Raw genomic sequence first — 16,509 nt, forward strand, 5'->3', positions numbered from 1 at the left:
AGAGAGAAATTTTTGTTTGGGTCCGTATGATCGCTCTCTCTATGTACTTTGACAAATGTTAATAGAATTTGGAATTAAAAAAGGCGAAGTTTACTTCGATATTCAGCTCTCTAATTTGTTTTATTACATTTTTGAGGGAAGCTGTTGCAAAATGTAATAAAACAAATTAGAAAGCTTTTTTAATTCGAAATTCTATTAATATTCTTTTAATACTTGACGTATTAGTTATATTAATTATTGGCCTTTGTGCCGTATTCTTTCGCTTGTTTTTAATTAAAGATCCCTTTGATAAATAATAATATTATCATACTGCCTATGAAATTGCCCAAAGACAATGTTGTTGGAGAGCAACAACAAAACTCCACGTAGTCTCTATGCCAATTACTGAGTTAGAACCTGTTGGCGTATACACACAAAAATATATATTTTTTTCTGATTCAATCACGAAATTGATTGATCCAAATAATTTTTTAATTGAAATGTCTTCAATCACAGAAATGATAGTAAATATTTTGACCATTTTTGTCGAAATCAGAAAAACATATATATGGGAGATATATCTAAATCTGAACCGATTTCAACCAAATTTGGCACGCATAGCAACAATGCTAATTCTACTCCCTGTGCAAAATTTCAACTAAATCTGAGCAAAAAATTAGCCTCTGTGGTCATATAAGTGTAAATCGGACGAAAGCTATATATGGGAGCTATATCTAAATCTGAACCGATTTCAATAAAATTTGGCACACTTGACTACACTACTAATTGTACTCCTAGTGCAAAATTTCAACCAAATTGGGGTAAAACTCTGGCTTCTAGGATCGTATTAGTCCATATCGGGCGAAAGATATATATAGGAGCTATATCTAAATCTGAACCGATTTCAATAAAATTTGACACGCATGGCTACAATGCTAAATCTACTCCCTGTGCAAAATTTCAACTAAATCGGTGTTAAAAATTGGCCTCTGTGGTCATATGAGTGTAAATCGGGCGAAAGCTATATATGGGAGATATATCTAAATCTGAACCGATTTCAACCAAAGTTGGCACGCATTGCAACAATGCTAATTCTACTGCCTGTGCAAAATTTGAATTAAATCGGAGTAAAAGATTGGCCATGAGTGGAGTGAGTGTATATCGGGCGAACGATATATATGGGAGCTATATCTAAATCTGAATCGATTTCAATAAAATATGGCACACTTGACTACACTACTAATTGTACTGCTAGTGCAAAATTTCAAACAAATTGGGGTAAAACTCTGGCTTCTGGGATCGTATTAGTCCATATCGGACGAAAGATATATATAGAAGCTATATCTAAATCTGAACCGATTTCAACCAAATTTGACACGCATGGCTACAATGCTAAATCTACCCCCTGTGCAAAATTTCAACCAAATTGGCCAAAACTCTGGCTTCTGGGGCCATATAAGTCCATATCGGGCGAAAAGTATATATGGAAGCTATATCTAAATCTGAACCGATTTCAATAAAATTTGGCACACTTAACTACACTACCAATTGTACTCCTAGTGCAAAATTTCAACCAAATTGGGGTAAAACTCTGGCTTCTAGGATCGTATTAGTCCATATCGGGCGAAAGATATATATGAGAGCTATATCTAAATCTGAACCGATTTCAATAAAATTTGGCACACTCGACTATAGTACTAATTGTTCTTCTTGTGCAAAATTTTAAGCAAATTAGGGTAAAACTCTGACTTCTGGGGCCATATAAGTCCATATCGGGCGATATATATATATATATATATGGGAGCTATATCTAAATCTGAACCGATTTCTTCCAAAATCAATAGATTTCTATTCTGAACCAACACACATACTTTTGCCAAATTGGATTGGACTAAAACTGCGACCTAGACTTTGATTACAGAAATGTGTTCACGGACAGACGGACATGGCTATATCGACTCAGGAGCCCGCCCTGCTCCACAGTGTGGCGCAGGGTATAAAAATAAATGGAAATACACCAAATATTTAATTGCTTCAAATAAAAATTAAATTTAATTTTTTTATTTGTACCATAAAAAATCCATTAAGTTTTTTAATCGATAATATATTTTATTTTATTTTTAATTTAATTTGTAATGATATCCTCATTTTTATTTTATAGAGCGTAGATTTAAAGCTTGATAGCTCCCTAAGAAATCTCTATTTTAAAAAATCCACATCTTTGCCTGGGAATCAATACCAAAATCTTTGTGGGAAGACAACATTTATCGATCCAAGCAAACGTTTGGAGTATGGGTTTCGGGGCGGAAAAAGAATATAGGGAATGGAAGCCATACATCTAAATATTTTCAAAATTTATAAATACTAAATAGAAATGTTTCAACCATCATTACGAATCTCCCTTCGTTCTATAAGAACAAAAACAATGAATAAAAACAATTTTGGCTTCCGCAAGTCTGAATATGTGTCATTTCTTCTCAAACATCCAAAGTTGGATCTATTCACGCACGTATTCAATCAACAACAGACCCATCTAAATATGATGTGAATGGTGATGGTGGCGGTGGCGGTGGCGGTGTGGATGATGACGGTTCTAATCAAATCATTTTCGCCTCACCCATATGTCAATGACAGGCTGGTATTGAAATGAAAATCGACCCAAGACTATTGATGTCAACAAAAGGCAAACACGGATGCGTGTGTGTACAATTTTTTGTTAACCCCCTTAATTTGGAAGCAAGGTTTACGAATAAATTCTTTACAAGAACGTCGGATGTTTAATTAAAATTAAAGCACGCGTAGATAAAAAAACATAGACGCACACACCAAGAATTTTTTATGATTAACCATAAAAACGAGTTGATTTTTCTTTGATATCTTTTTAAATATCTTAATTAAGCTTAAGGGCGGTCTATTTTGAAATAAGCTCAGACACATCAATTAATTGAAAAATAATAAGAAATTACCAAAGATGCTCAGACCGAAAAAAAAAACTAAAAACGAAAATATTTTCATATACAAAATAAATTTATTGAAAGAACCTTAGACAACATCATACGGATTGAGTGCCATTATAATAAAAATTAATTGCATCACTTAGAAAATCGCGCCGCAGCCTAAGGCAAGTAGAAATCCAAAGAAATTTGTTCATTATCTCCAAAGAATGCCAAAAGAAATGAAATTCAATAAAGACCAATAAATACGAATATATTGCTTTTTACATTAGCATAAAATATATTTATGATATTGAAGGGGGGAGATTGAAGACGTAAATAAAAATTATACTTACCTTAGATTGCTGTAATAAAAGATATATTATTCATCCGAAATCTGGATGGGATGAAGTGCGTCTTTTTCCCCAACCAGATATCAGATATAATAGAATTATTTATGAAAGCCTAAAAATATGCTTTACATACTCATAAACACTAAATACATACACATTAACAATAGTCTTCACTTTCTTCATTTCGGATCTCATTGTCGTCGTCTGTAAAGCTTTTGGAGAGAAGATTCGATTAAGCTAATGCTAAATTTAACAGTCAATTCAATGAATCTGAATTATTAAAGTACCTTAAGTTATACTACAATTCCCTACCAAAAGGGAGGCCAAGGATTATACACATCCATTCCTCGATTCACTTGGATTTTCACCGCAATTGATGACAAGTGTTGAATAAATTATGCTAAATTCACAGCAAGGAGAGTTTTTTTTTTCGAGGAAAATGGGGAGGATTTGTTGTTTCACAAGTTTTTTTTTTCGTTGCATACTTATAGGATCACTTAGTTTTTTTTCAGGAACACTTTGAAAAACGGTGAAAGATTTTTATTTCGTTTTTTAGAACTACTAACTACATGATTGTGTTGTTTCAATGGGTATTTTGATATATTTAATAAAATGGATTTCAGATTAATAAGTGATAAGCATAATACAAAAAGTCTATATTGAGAGTGAGGTGTAAAATCTTCTTGGAGTCTATGAGCTGGTAAAAGTGTTTTATCAAACGATTTCGTTTGACTTAAATCTTAAAATTGTCATTTAAAATTAAAAACTAAAGCATACATTCAGGGGCAATTGAAAAAAGCTGGTAAAAGTGTTTTATCAAACGATTTTTTTTTACTTAAATCTTCAATTTGTCTTTTAAAATTAAAAACTGAAGCCTACTTTCAGGAGCAATTGAAAAATTATGCAAACCTATTTTAATTACAAATTATATCTCGGTAAATCATATTTTCGGGAGGAGCCTACTTGGTTGAAAGAAGGAAAGACCAAGGATTATACACATTTTCTTCGATTCACTTGGATTTTCAGAGCAAGTGACGATAAGTGTTGAATAAATTATGCAAAATTGTCAGCAAGCAGATTTTTTGGAGGAAAATGGGAACGATTTCTTGTTCCACAAGTTTTTTTCGTTGCATACTTATAGGATGGTTTCTAATTTGCTATCAGGAGCACTTTGAAAATAAGTGAAAGACTTTTATTTTTTTTTTAACATTTATTTTGTGACAGACATTTCAATGGGAATTTTGATATATTCAATAAGAAAATTTTGAGATTAATAAGTTATAAGCCTATGACAAATAAAATGTCTTTATTGAGAAGAAAGCTATAAACGCTTCTTAAGGGTGTATGAGCTTGAAAAGCGTTTACCAAACGATTTCGAATAACTTTAATCATAAATTCGTTTTAAGAAATTAAATCAATTGACAAAATATACAAATTCTACTTTGAGAAAGCATACTTTCGGGAGTAGCATACATAGTTGAAGGAGGTGTTATCTATAGTTTTTATCCACTATAAACCTTCTGTGTGTCAATTAGTGTCAAACGCCGAACATGAAAACCCAGCAAAAAATGGGAATTTCATCCAATTACTTTTAACAACTTCTAGTGATGGACCTAATGTTTCACTTGACAAGAAGTTCTTTTGTGATGATACATAAAACTGATTTACACAGTTTTCACAATAAATAAAAATTTTTTGAATTATAGTGTGTATAAAACGCAACAAGGACAAATAAAAAATAAGAATAAAATAAAAGAATTTTACAAAAACCAAAAAAATATATCTAGTTTTAAAAGTGTACCGATCCATTTCAACGCAGATGTAGAACTTGCATAAAAATATTTGCTAGCATTATTCAAAACGTCTTTGAAAAGAGATAAAAAATGGAGAAAAAAAATTAGAAAAAAATTTTGAAGTTTTTTGTTATTTTTTTTTTTCATTAAATCCGAAATACAGAAATAGCATCACATCTGAAGAACTAATACGAAATTAATGCAGCGTATGCTTCAAAAGATGAATTCCTCCCTGTGACAAGCCCATGTAAAGTTTGTGACTTTTAAGTCAATTTTGCATCATTTTCGGATCAAAAAAACAAATATTTCCCCTCTGTTTTTGGTTACTCTTTTTTTGATTGGAATTTTTGTAAAGCATATTTTTGAGGATACCAAAAAATTGAAAGAGCAGACATAAATTGAACAAAGTCTTATCCATGGTACGTCTTTTAGGAAATTTAATATGATAAAATACAAAAAGACTTTAAAAAATTTGTCTAAGAACCTGAACGCAACTATAACCAACATTTCTGGAAACTTCTGAAGCTTCTAATAATAATTGAGTCTTGGTAAAGCATACCTTCAGGGGTATACATAAAAAAACTAACTAACTTTTTGCCATTCATTACAGACAAAAGCAATACGGGTAATATGACAAGAAGACATTTTAAAGTCTGTCTTAGGATCTGAACGCAACTATAGTCACCATTTCTAGTGAAACTTCTAATAACACTGAATTTTTGGTAAAGCATATTTTCGGGTGTATTAATAAATTAAAAAAAAATTGTATTTATAAAAAAATCATATAATTTTGTTTTTCCATTCGTGATAAATAAAACGAAGTGTTATATGACAAGAAGGCTTTAAAAAGTCTATCTAAGGATCCAAACGCAGCTATAGTCAACATTTCTGGTAAATATTGAATTTTGCTATTGCATACTTTCAGGCGTATACATAAATTAGAAAAAAAATTGTACTTATAAAAAAATGGTTCATATAAATTTTTTCCATTCGATATACTCGTAGATAACAGCAAAATGTATTGTAACGTGGTTACTATCGAATAGATGTACGAAAGAGGTGCGGGAACTTAAGATTAAGTTGTGAACTCTAATCTTAAGAACCAAGAGTAGTAAATTACCATAGATATCAGACTCATTTTACAGGGTGATGCGGCTATATAGTGAGGTATGTATGATATAACTACCCAGCAAAAAAAATTGGAAGTTCTTCCACAGGCACAACTTTAAAAGCACTTCCACAAGACGCACTCCCTGTGATGTTCTTTATTTTAACTACCCAGTAAGTTCTTTTAATTCAATTTTTTATAACTTGGTTTTTTCATACTTTTAATGGGTAATTTTAACCTTTTTTTGTTTCAAATAGGTTAAAAACAGAGTAAGAATTCATAGAATGTTAGAAATCATTTAAATTTTGTCGAATTTTTTGTAAATTTTTGAATTTTTGAAAATATTTGAGGCCAAACGTTTCCGACAAGCGTTAAAATCCATTAAAAAATTATAAAAAATTATAAAAATTATTTATTTGACAAAATATCACAGAATTTTTTTAATTTACATCCAAAACATTGAATTCGGATCACACCTAAAGAAGTGATATAAATTCAGTGCAACGGCTATAGAAATGGAGGACTTCCGTCCTATGACAAGCCCATGTTAAATTCATCGCTTCTGCGTCAATTTTGCACCACTTCCGGATCCAAAAAGAACATTTTCATTACTTTTTTGGTGACGCTTTTTTTGCTGGGTATGGATATATTGATGTATGGACTTGTAGTGGTTTTCCCAACTTAAGCTAAAGCAGCAAAAAAGCGTCGCCAAAAAAGTAGTGAAAATGTTCTTTTTGGATCCGGAAGTGGTGCAAAATTAGCGCAGAAGCAATGAATTTAATATGGGCTTTTTGGATCCGGAAGTGGTGCAAAATTAGCGCAGAAGCAATGAATTTAATATGGGCTTGTCATAGGAAGGATGTCCATCATTTCAGCAGCCGTTGCACTGCATTTACATCACTTCTTAAGGTGTGATTTGAATTCAGTGTTTTGGATGTGAATTAAAAAATGTTGTAATATTTTGTCAAATATATAGTTTTTATAATTTTTTTATGATTTTTAACAAATTCTAACGATTTTCTGAAACGTTTGACCTCAAATATTTTCAAAAATTCGATATTTTTCTAAATTGGATTTAGCATTTTTTTCGACAAAATTTTACTAATTTGTAGCATTTTATTATTTATTACTCTGTTTTTAACCCATTTAAAAAAAGTTTAAATTATCCATTAAAAATATGAAAAAGCGAGTTATAAAAAATCGTATTAAAAGAACTTCATATGTAGTTGAAATAAAGAACATCTTTGGAAGGACATTTTTGGAAGTACTTTTAAAGTTGTGGCTTTAGAAGAACTTCCATTTTTTCTTTTGCTGAGAAGGTTCACAAAACCACAATTAGATGTCTATGAAACTACCATACACATTAGTTTCAATTGACAGGTCGCTGGTTTTTTTAGAAGGGTTATATTATTTTTGATGATTATTTTAACATATATCCAAAATATGGAAAGTGAAGCCCAAATATTTTCATCGGCCAATAGGTCTAGCACCAGTTCAGAATGGACTCAAACATGATATATTTATGTGTGGGAAATCTCGAATAGCCTCATCTAAAGCATGGAGAGCAGCATGCGGACATTTCCCGACTTCAGATTGTGGAGGCAATTTCTTTTATTGATGGGTTTAAATAGATTTTTCAGCAATATCAAATGGATAATTATATATCTGTCGTTATGACTAACTTTGGTTGTTCTGATATACAAAATTAAGTTCAAACTATGTTCTTATAAGCTCCATGAAATATACACTCAATTCCATAAAATAGAAATAAAATATCGCAATTGACTGAATAGTCTAAGTGAGCCTGAATCGAATCGGGCTCCCACTTTAACCTACCTAACCTAATTCCTTAATAATGTTCATTCGGAATATAACATATATTCCATAGTATATAGCATACTTTTAGGGTGACAAAAAATACTCCTTGCATTAAAAGATGTTAAATGACTTAGCTGGATATAAATAACGAAATGAATAGAAACAAGTATATACGGCCGTAAGTTCGGCCAGGCCGAATCTTATGTACCCTCCACCATGGATTGCGTAGAAACTTCTACGAAAGACTGTCATCCACACATTTCAACTCACATGGTTGTTAAATATCATATACTACCACCACGTACCAAATTTTGCTTCTCCAAAAGCACCGGAGGTCAAATCTGGGGATCGGTTTATATGGGAGCTATATATTATTATGGACTGATAGGAACCAATTCCTGCATGGTTGTTGGACCGATATCGACCAATTTTTGCATGGGTGTTTGAGGCCATATATTAACATCACGTACCAAATTTCAACTGAATCAGATGAATTTTGGTATTCCAAGAGGCTCCGGAGGTCAAATCTGGTGATCGGTTTATATGGGGGCTATATATAATTATGGACCGATATGGACCAATTTTTGCATGGTTGTTAGAGACCATATACTAACACCATGTACAAAATTTCAGCCGGATCGGAAGAAATTTGCTTCACTTAGAGGCTCCGCAAACCAAATCGGGGGATCGGTTTATATGGGGGCTATATATAATTATGGTCCGATATTAACCAATTTTTGCGTGGTTATCAGAGACCATATACTAACATTATGTACCAAATTTCAACCGGATCGGATGAAATTTGTTTCTCTTAGAGGCTCTGCAAGCCAAATCGGGGGATCGGTTTATATGGGGGCTATATATAATTATGGACCGATGTGGACCACTTTTTGCATGGTTGTTAGAGACCATATACTAACACCATGTACCAAATTTCAGCCGGATCGGATGAAATTTGCTTCTCTTAGAGGCCTCGCAAGCCAAATTTGGGGGTCCTCTTGTATGGGGGCTATACGTAAAAGTGGACCGATATGGCCCATTTGCAATACCATCCGACCTACATCAATAACAACTACTTGTGCCAAGTTTCAAGTCGATAGCTTGTTTCGTTCGGAAGTTAGCGTGATTTCAACAGACGGACGGACGGACGGACGGACATGTTCAGATCGACTCAGAATTTCACCACGACCCAGAATATATATACTTTATGGGGTCTTAGAGCAATATTTCGATGTGTTACAAACGGAATGACAAAGTTAATATACCCCCCATCCTATGGTGGAGGGTATAATTACAGTACATTCTTGTTTTTTTTTTTTTTTATTTTATTTTACTCTTAACTAATCAAAGGAACATCTTAAAACCCAACTTTTCAAAATGTTGCCTACTTTAAGGTTTTAGAAATTTATTTTCTTTACCCACCAAATAGGCTACATCCAAACTATAGTAACTTTCTTCTTAATTAATTTCATTGATAATCCCAAAAGCCTGTAAACCAATATTTTCTCTTCTAACCCGAAAACCTAGACCACAATTGCCAATAAACATAAAAGCAAGAAAAAAAAACTTTCAAATGAATTGAAATTCAAATAACCAAAATTTAAGTAAACACGTGCCAAATTCTCCCAGAAAACAAAAAATACTGGACACGTAAATGTAGAAATATAAAACAAAGTCCAAAAGAGAATACGTAAATTTATTACTAATCATGATGAAAAACAATGGAAATACGAAATTTTTTTTATTAAACAAATTCAATTCCATAATATCTCTCTGTATAAGAGAAAACAGAATCTGCATTAGGGGGGAAAGTCATAAAAAAGGCAATTTTTTCGCCAACTCGCTTTTTATTTTCCATATTCTGTTTTTTTTTTTTTTGTTTAAAGCACGCACATCTATTAAATTTGGATTTGGGACATTTTTCATAGGCCCGCTTTTCTAATTTCTGCCTTTTGAAAATTTACATTTTCGGTTGCACACAATAAAGATTATGCAAAAAAGGCACAAATTATGCCAAAATTCAATAATGAATGAAGGATGAGAATGATGATGATTTCACATCCTTAGCGGATGTGAAATTGAAAATATCGCTGTCAACAATGGCATGGAATTTGTTGTTTAAACTTTTAATTTCATGCTATTGATATGAAGAATTGGAAGGGGTTCTGTTAAATTGAAATTCCAATAGAATTAAAAATTGTAGAAAAATAAATCTATAAAGTTTTATATTTAATATATACGAGTAGTTTATTGAAAAAAATATTGATCCACTATGAATGCAACTTAAATTTTAGGATACAAAATTTGCACAATATTAAGAACAAATTTCTTTAAAAAAAAATCTTTAAAAAAAGACAACTCAAATTGGATATAATTTTAAATGTATATATCCTAGATTTAAAGCTAGATAGCTCTCTAAAAATTTCTTCATTTCAAAGAAACATTATTGGTTCCAAATCAATACTAAAATCCTTAAGGGAAGGTCAAAATCTTTGAACAAGTTGTCTTTTTAAACTTTGATACCGTTTCTAATATTTTTTAATATTTTCTCAAGCCTAAAAGTAGGCAACATTTTATAAACATAAGCACACTAATTTTAAAAAGGTGGCACAAGCAATAGCACACTTGTCTATACAGAAACTGAGTCTTTTTTTCTACACATAAAAAAAAAATTCACGAAAATTTTTTCCAATTTACGTTTTTGAGTTTTAAAAAACATTCAATTAAAAGTTTAAAGATTCAGCATATTTTTTAATTGAAACAAAAATCTATCACAAAAATTAATAGTATCAATTAATTTTTTAATTGACTTTCAATTATTTTTTTAATTGATACTATCATTTCTATTATTTAAGATATTTCAATATAAAATTTATTGGATCAATTAATTTCGTGATTGAATTAAGAAAAAAGTTTTGTGTGTATGAAATTATGAAGTCACGTATTTTCATATATTTTCAATAATAAAACCCAAAAAAAATATTAAAACCCATTTATTCGATCTTAGAAATTAACAGTTCATGGGGAACCTGGTGTATCTAATGGAGAAAATTTCCTCTGCATATTTTCAGGCATCATAATTGTCCGCTTGATACCACTATGGCTTGAGAAAAAAGAAGTGCTAAAAATTATAAATATTTGACGCATTGGTTTAATATTATATTAAGCCACCGATATCGTAATTTTAAAGGAAAATGTACAAAAAAAAAAAATTATTAAAAAGTGGCAAAATATGGCAAAAAGGTGGCACAAAAGTGTAAGCATGGCATTTAATGATGCAAAAATGCCAAAGTTTAAAGTAATGTGGCACTAAAGTGACATCGCTGTAATACCGTCTTTTGTTGTTGGCCTCTTGAAAAGTATACTTTGCTGTTTATAATATTTTAAATAGTTTCTAAACCCTTAAAAGTAGGCAATATTTTCAATATATTAGAAAGCAAAATCTTCAATAATAGTTGGCACACTAATTTTGGAAAGTTGGTGAAATTTTGAAGTCGAGTTTTTTTTCAAATTAGATCCATTTTATTATCAATATTTAATCGAAAATCAATCCTTGAAATTAAAAATTCGTGTGGTAAACAGTTTTATCGACTACAGAATTTTTCTTGGCATATTTTTAGCCATCATGATAATATTACTGTTTATGAAGGAGAAAAATTTTATATTAAGCCACCGATACAATCGTAATTTTAAAGAGAAAATTTATAAAAATAAGGAATTATTAAAAAGTGGCGCAGCATGGCAAAAAAGTGGCAAAAAAAATTCCGAAATGACAAATTTCCCATTAAAGTGGCACAGTTGTAAAGAATTACGCTACCTAAAGTATACTTTGCTGTTTACAATATTTTTGTGGTGAAATTTTAAAGTGGATTTTTTTTTTTTTCAAATTAGATCCATTTTATTATCAATATTTAATCGAAAATCAATCCTTGAAATTAAAAATTCTTGGGATAAACAGGTTTATCGACTACAGAATTTTTTTTGGCATATTTTTAGGCATCATGATAATATTACTGTTTATGAAGGGAAAAATGGTAAAAATTATAAATTGTTGACGCATTATTTCCATTTGATATTAAGCCACCGATACATTCGTAATTTTAAAGAGAAAATTTATAAACACAAGGAATTATTAAAAAGTGGCGAAGCATGGCACAAAAGTGCCGAAGTTTAAAAAATGGCAAATTTCCCATTAAAGTGGCACAGCTGTAACACAGTATTTTGTTTTAGGCCCCTTAAAGAACTACGCTACCTAAAGTATACTTTGCTGTTTATAATATTTTTAATATTTTCTAAACCCTTAAAAATAGGCAATATTTTAAAAATACTAGAAAGCAAAATCCTCAAAAAAAATTGGCACACTAATTTTGAAAAAGTGGTGAAATTTTGAAGTCGAAGTTTTTTTTTTCAAATTAGATCCAATTTGGTATCACTATTTAATCGAAAATCCATCCTTGAAATTAAAAAATGCGCGAGATAAACAGTTTTATCGACTACAGAAAAATTTCTTTGCATATTTTTAGGCATCATGATAATACTATGGTTTAAGAAGGAACAATTGCTCAAAATTATAAATATTTGACGCAAAGTTACAAAAAAAAAATAATTAATTAAAAAGTGGCGCAGCATGGCAAAAAAGTGGCACAAAAGTGCCGAAGTTTAAAAAAGTAATAAATTCCCCCACTAAAGTGGCACAGCTGTAACACAGTATTTTGTTTTAGACTCCTTGAAAAACTACGCTACCTAAAGTATACTTTGCTATTTCTAATATATTTTTCAATATTTTCTGAACACTTAAAAGTAGGCAACACTTTATAACTGTTAGAAAGAAATAAAAATTCTTTGTATTTTAAACATTTTCTAAGCCCTCAAAAATATGCAATACTTTTTTATAACAAAAAATCTTGTTTATCTCCAATACAAAGCAAATTGGACACGGATACATGACAAACAACTTCTTCGTCATAATGACACATATACATTTGGTATGAGAAAAAAATCAAGATTTTCTCTTTTAGGGATATATTATGTGGCCCAAAGACTTTAAATAAATTCCACATAAGTAGTATCATTTCATAAAGCTCCCACTAAAGCAAAATCATTGTTAGGCTTTACAAAATTTTCTGGATACATGAATACACTCGTCAAACGTTTCCGTTTAGAAAATAAATTGATGTGCGACGAATTAAATAAACCTTAACAAATGGCAATAGCAAAGAAGGCACTCGATAAGATAGTCTAGATTTTGGCAGAGACACCGAGCCCACAGACATATATGAAGCCTTCAAATGATGACAATATGACAAAATCTCAGCAATAATAAATGGACCCAATCGCTATTGAATCTGTCTGGCACAGGGACAAGAATGATGACAAAAATGTATGTATTCACAGTAAATGCTTCAGCAAAATAAACCATCTCATACTACCAATGGAAATTGTTATCAGCTTGGTTTGGAATATGTATTTTGAATATGTAATTGCATTAGCGAAACATATTGGGATTGGGATATATGTTTTTTTTCTCTTAGTATATTGTCATTGAATATGGATATTATGAGAACAAGAGTTTTTATGAGCACACTGCCAAAGATTAAAAGAAAATTGAGTTTTCTTTTAGGGATATTAAAATCATAAGATTAAAATCATAAAATTTGTAAAGCATACTTTGAGGAGGAACACATATCTTTAAACGAGTAATAATTTGTTTTCTTCTCAGTTTAAAATACATTTTCTTTATATTGTTAATATCTATTGCTTATGGGCTATGAACAGTAATAAATTTTTGCAACTATTAACTTTTTGAAATAATTCGGCGCCTGAAAATATTCTAACATATCTCATGAAATTTTTAGATATAGGCAAACAGATTTACAGGGATGAGCCCAGTTATTTATCAAGATCTTTGGTAATACATAACACAGTGGCCCTCACTTCTGAGTCAAGAAAATGATGGGAAACGTCATTACCAAACCTACGCTATTTAAATCGAATCACAACATTTTGCAGCATACTCTAGAGCGTCTATAAATAATGGAATTGAAAATCCTAGAATTGAATTTCAATCAATATTTCTAAATAAATTACAAAAATATTACAATTTGCTCTTAGGTTATCAAATATTAGGTAAGTAGGTGAGGTGAAAGTTCGATAACTAAGAACATTGGTGCAGCACCCAATATTAAAAAAAAAATTATAAAATTTTGCAAAAAAATTTTATAGCAATAACATTTTGGCAAAGTTTTCTATAGAAATAAAATTTTGAAAGAATTTTCTATAGAAATAAAATTTTTGCAAAATTTTCTATAGAAATAAAATTTTTACCAAATATTCTATAGAAATAAAATTTTGACATAATTTTCTATAGAAATAAAATTTTGGAAACATTTCATTTCATTACCAATCATTACTAAACCTAAGCTATATAAATCGAATCACAAAATTTTGAAGCATACTCTAGAGCGTCTATAAATAATGGAACTGAAAATCCTAGAATTGATTTTCAATCAATATTTCTAAATAAATTTGAAAATACTACGATTTGCTCTTAGGTTAATCATCCCAGCAAATATTAGGTAAGTACGTGAGGTAAAATTCTGATTACCAAGAACATTGGTGCAGTACCCAATACTAAAAAAAAAAATAATAATAAAATTTTGGAAAAATTTTTTATAGAAATAAAATTTTGGCACATTTTCTATAGAAATAAAATTTTTACAAAATTTTCTATCGAAATAAAATTTTTATAAAATTTTCGATAGAAATAAAATTTTTACAAAATTATCGATAGAAATAAAATTCATACACAAAATTTTCTATAGAAATAAAAATTTGGAAGAATTTTCTATAGAAATAAAATTTTGACAAAATTTTCTATAGAAATAAAATTTTGACAAAATTTTCTATAGAAATAAAATTTTGACAAAATTTACTATAGAAATAAAATGTTGACAAAATTTTCTATAGAAATATAATTTTGACAATATTTTCTATAAAACTAAAATTTTGGCAACATTTTTTATAGAAATAAAATTTGACAACATTTTCTATGGAAATAAAATTTTGACAAAATTTTTATAAAAATAAAATTTTGAGAAAATTTTCTATAAAAATAAAATTTTGAGAAAATTTTCTATAGAAATAAAATTTTGATAAAATTTTCCATAGAAATAAAATTTTGACAAAATTTTTAATAGAAATAAAATTTTGACAAACTTTTCTATGGAAATAAAATTTTGACAAAATTTTCTATAGAAATATAACTTTGACAATATTTTCTATAAAACTAAAAGTTTGACAAAATTTTATATAGAAATAAAATTTGACAAAATTTTCTATGGAAATAAAATTTTGACAAAATTTTTATAAAAATAAAATTTTGAGAAAATTTTCTATAAAAATAAAATTTTGAGAAAATTTTCTATGGAAATAAAATTTTGATAAAATTTTCCATAGAAATAAAATTTTGACAAAATTGTATATAAAAATAAAATTTGACAAAATTTTCTATAGAAATAAAATGTTGACAAAATTTTCTATAGAAATAAAATTTTGACAAAATTGTCTATGGAAGTAAAATTTTGACAAAATTTTTATATAAATAAAAATTTGAGAAAATTTTCTATAAAAATAAAATTTTGAGAAAATTTTCTATAGAAATAAAATTTTGATAAAATTTTCCATAGAAATACAATTTTGACAAAATTTTTAATAGAAATAAAATTTTGACAAACTTTTCTATGGAAATAATATTTTGACAAAATTTTCTATAGAAATATAATTTTGACAATATTTTCTATAAAACTAACATTTTGACAAAATTTTATATAGAAATAAAATTTGACAAAATTTTCTATGGAAATAAAATTTTGACAAAATATTTATAAAAATAAAATTTTGAGAAAATTTTCTATAAAAATAAAATTTTGATAAAATTTTCCATAGAAATAAAATTTTGACAAAATTTTTATAGAAATAAAATTTTGACAAAATTTTCTATGGAAATAAAATTTTGACAAAATCTTCTATGGAACTAAAATTTTGACAAAATTGTATATAAAAATAAAATTTGAAAAAATTTTCTATAGAAATAAAATGTTGACAAAATTTTCTATAGAAATAAAATTTTGACAAAATTGTCTATGGAAGTAAAATTTTGACAAAATTTTTATATAAATAAAATTTTGAGAAAATTTTCTATAAAAATAAAATTTTGAGAAAATTTTCTATAGAAATACAATTTTGATAAAATTTTTCATAGAAATACAATTTTGACAAAATTTTTAATAGAAATAAAATTTTGACAAACTTTTCTATGGAAATAAAATTTTGACAAAATTTTCTATAGAAATAAAATGTTGACAAGTTTATCTATAGAAAAAATTTTGACATCATTTTCTATAGAAATAAAATTTTCTCACGAACTAAATTTTTATAATTTAGCTCTTGGTAATGCTGTAGGGAAGTATATTCCTCTAGGACAAGCCCTTGCCAAAGTAAAAGTAATTGCTTTCCAATATTGAACT

General features: G+C 28.9%; 1 protein-coding gene across 5 annotated transcripts in view; it reads right to left on the reverse strand.

Moving 5' to 3' along the window:
* Window positions 1-16,509, reverse strand: part of sima (HIF-1 transcription factor component sima) — a 517,365-nt gene that overhangs the window by 248,194 nt on the left and 252,662 nt on the right. The gene's annotated exons all lie outside the window — the stretch shown is intronic.

The sequence above is a fragment of the Haematobia irritans genome, chromosome 1 (genome assembly GCF_050003625.1).
Source record: "Haematobia irritans isolate KBUSLIRL chromosome 1, ASM5000362v1, whole genome shotgun sequence".
In the NCBI taxonomy this organism is placed as follows: Eukaryota; Metazoa; Arthropoda; class Insecta; order Diptera; family Muscidae; genus Haematobia; species Haematobia irritans.